We start from the raw sequence: 4,382 nt of genomic DNA on the forward strand, positions 1-4,382 counted from the left end.
CCTAACAGACCACCCGCTATTCTGAGAATTGATCATAAGAGAAGATCTAACTTTGGCATACTCATCCATTATGACAAAGAAGCTTGCATTTTAGGATGTGGCTCATCGAGTAGACAAGGCACTTGAGCAGCCTTGAAAAAAATTAGCATTAGCTCAAAAGAAAGAGGATGGGAAGCAATACAATAACAAAAGCTGGCAAAAGGCCAAACGCAATAACTGATCCTCGACTAAAGGTGGCCCGCGATCAAGAACTATATAAAGTTGTTGATCCTGATCCACTAAATATTTCGCGACATTAATAGCGAATCATGGTTCAAGTTGCCGAAGCAATCAAATGGAGACATTTCCAAGTTGGATCACACCAAGTATGGCATATTCCATCGAGGTTCTGGTCACATAACTGATGACTGCTACATATAGAAGAACTACCTAGAGAAGCTGGTGAAAGAAGGCAAGGTCAAAAGATACTTGAACAAGCCAGATGTGCAGCCTATGAGAAACACATACTTCGATGAAGAGCTGACGACTAAGACAATTCAGATCAATGGTATCTTCATTGAATCCAAGCACTTGGGGGCCACAAACAACTCTTAGAAGAGAACGACCACTAGGCTCTATTAGGTCTTTCAAGTCCAAGTAGTCAACACTTAACTTGGACCCATCGTTGACTTTACCGAGCAAGATGTTGAGGGCATCAATTTCCCACACAACAATGCACTAGTGATATCTATCTAACTAGCCCATACTATAGTCGACAGAATGATGGTTGACAACAGAAGTGCAATCAACTTACTCTAACTTTCAGTCATTCCGCAGATGGGCCTGGAAAGCACGATTATACGCCAAGCGGAGTACTCACCAAATTCAACGATCACATATCGATGCCATTGGTAAAATAACATTCGACATAAGAACACCTCTAATGGTCATAAAACAGATGTTCATAATAGTTACCGACCCGTCTTCTTATAATGGGATTCTAGGTCGCCACTGGCTTGTGAAACTGAGTGCGATAACCTATGTCGAGTACCAAAAAATCTGATTTCGCATTCTGGGAGGAGGAGTTGGAAAGATTAAGTCAAACCAGGCTGCATCCCAACGATGGACTGTACAAGTTTTAAAGGAGTAAAAAAAGAAGTCGTCTACCCCCTAAAGGCTACCGAAGTACATATGGACAATAAAGCTACCAAATGGCAATTATAGTAGATGAGTTAAGAAGATGTTGAGCACATCTTTCTTGACCCAAAGTAGCGGTCAGACCATATCAACAACTTGGCGAAGTCGACGAAGCCCAACCCTGCCGAATGCACATCCAAGGCAAATCCGAGCGATCTTGGATATGAAGTCCCCTACTACTCTGAAGGAGATTTAAGGTCTGACCAGACGAGCAATCACATTTAACCATTTACCCTTGCGATCCACCTATCGACCCAAGCCATTTTTCTCAACTCAATGGAAAAGGAGCATCAAGACGAATAGGACGTGAATGCGAGAAAGCATTTAAGGACTTGAAGAAATACCTAACATCACCTCCCTACTATCCAAGCCGGAAGCAGTGGATGATTTATTTACATGTTTGGCGGTATTTGAAGTGGCAATAAGCTCTACCCTCATATGAGACCCTTGCTCTGTAACTCGGCTCTAGAATGGCCCACTACCGGTAGTTGAGCATCGCCTTCTATTGCGTGTAACATAGCCCCAGCCCCATGGCTTTGTGGCTCCCTACCGCACCTATCTTGCATCACGGCTCTCGACCGTGAGAGTCATACTTCGTGACTCTTCGCCATGCTGACTCAAGCTCTGCAGCTTCTCGCTGCGCCATTTATGTCTGCTACTCTTTAGACTTCAAAGCATCCAACGACGGAGCAGAATACCAAGCTTTACCAATAAGCTTCCGAATGGCAAAAGACTTGGTGATGAAAAAGCTCGCAATTCATTCCGATTCCCAGCTAATCACAATCCAGACTATTGGGAAGTACACAGTAAAACATCTAAGAATGATGCAATATTTAGAAAATGTATGAAAGCAGCTTGAGGCATTTTAGACTTACACCTTCATTCAAGTTTCACGGGCAGACAATGCCATGCATATGCGCTAGCCGGCCTAAGCTCTACCCTCGACCATCAACTTAAGCACTCTATCCCAATGGAGTATCTGGAAAAACCAAGTATAGAGGCGGAGCCAACAGTCGAGGTGTCACTGGTTAGTATAACTTTGAATTGGCAATATTCCATTATAGACTACCTGGTCAATAACAAACTCTCCGCAGAAAGATTAAAGTATAGAAAACTCCGAACGAAGGTCGCACACTCCAACATGTGGAACGATATTTTCGTTCGAAGATCTTACACTGGACCACATCTCATTCGCCTAGTGCTTGATGCGAAAATTACTTAAGACACAAATTAAACCCTTTTGTATCAATTGTAGTAAAGAATGTAAGTAGGGATCCTTCTGGACCAGGGATTAGGAGGGCTTTCTAATAACCTCTAAACTGACTTAAAAACATAAAATTAAGTTTAAAACACCAAACTAGACTCAAAAGATGCAATACAAACTAAAAAGACTCAAAACTAGTTTAAAAGACTCAAAACAGCTTAAAACAATGAATTAGACTCTAAACTGACTCTAGGGATAGTTTTGGACGAAATTAGGTTCTAACTTGACTTAAGACACTTAAAAACACAAATCAAAACAAATTTTGACTAATAAAACACTTTAAAGTAAAGGGGGATTTGATTTTGACGAATTTGAAAACAAAACAAACAGATTGTAAACTAAAACAGATTTTGGACGAATTTGGGTAAACTATGGATGATGGGTTAGCTAGAGGGTTATTCTCCACACATGACACACTTGCACATAAACCAATTTTCAGTTGTTCTTTCGATAAGTCATGAAACTCAACACCCCAGGTTAATTAAGTCCGCTTAAATTAACTTTCAAGTTCTCCTTAAGTTATTGAATTGGATGGGAAAGCGCATACAACAATTCAAGCATTCTTCAAAGGTCTTTTTCGTGAACAGCACAATAAAGATACAATCAAAGATCATTAAGCATTATGAAAACTATAAGTATTAACGAGGCATTCATTACTACGATGAGCATGAAACTCCTGCCAAGAATTCATTTAACGCGATCGTTTATAAGCGACCTCCACTACTTGTGAATATAAGTTTGTAACTATTAGGTGAAACTCCCTTATACTCTAGCATCATATTCATGCATGCAAACTAAGTGTGCAATCTTAATAAACATACACGAATAAGTTATCAATCAAGCAGTTAAACAAATTGAATTCACAACTTATGAAATCACAACTCAAGGTAATCAAATCATATTGCAAGCATGAACATGGTTTCGAATTCCCCCCCAGCTAAGGGGGGTTTAGTTCCTCATACTCACAAAGCAAAGATAAACAAATTTAGACGTTGAAAACAAAAGAATGAAAACACCTAAAAACGCTCCAACAATCCAACTTGAATGGCAAGCACGTCCAAGGGTCCTCCTTCTTCTCTTTGTTGCGGCACAAGGTGTGGTTTGATGGATGAGTGGTAAATTATGGTGGTGGATGGATATAGGTGAGTTATGGTGAAGGGTGGATGGGTGGATTGTCTTCCCTCATTTGTTATGGTGAAGGGTGGATGTATTTATAGGCTAGGGAGAGGACCACCATCTAATTAAGGTGGTAGTGATGAGTGTTGTGGTAATGAGTGGATGTAATGGTTGTGGTGGATGAATGTTTGGTGGATGTAATAGGTGTAGTGGATGAATGTTTGGTAATGAGTGGATGTAATGGGTGTAGTGGATAAGTGTTTGGTAATGAGTGGATGTAATGGGTGTAGTGGGTGAGTGTTTGGTAATGAGTGGATGTAATGGGTGTAGTGGATGGATGTTTGGTAATGAGTGGATGTAATGGGTGGAGTGGATGTAATGGGTGTAGTGGATGAGTGTTTGGTAATGAGTGGATGTAATGGGTGTAGTGGATGGATGTTTGGAGTTGTAGGTCAACACACTTGCACACACACATGCTGATTTTTAGCCTTCAAATCTTCAAAAACGTCCATCCTCATGTCTCCATGCTTGCACTATTCAATCTTGGCCCAAAAATGCTCCAAAATGCTCCAAATAGCACTTTGTTGCTAACTTTGTTATTTGAACCTACAAACACATGAAAATAGCTTAAAGTACTAAAATAACTAGAATTAAACTAAGTAAATGCCAAGAAACAAGCTAACTAAGTTGCATAAATATGCTTCTATCAGTGCTTCTCGAAGACCTAAATTTTATATGTTCAATCCACCAAAGCATTTGTGGAAATCACTCTGAATGCCAATCTTCATCACAGAAGGCTCTTAACGCAAGCTACTACTAGTCTACT

Source organism: Malus domestica, chromosome 15 (genome assembly GCF_042453785.1).
Source record: "Malus domestica chromosome 15, GDT2T_hap1".
NCBI classification, from domain to species: Eukaryota; Viridiplantae; Streptophyta; class Magnoliopsida; order Rosales; family Rosaceae; genus Malus; species Malus domestica.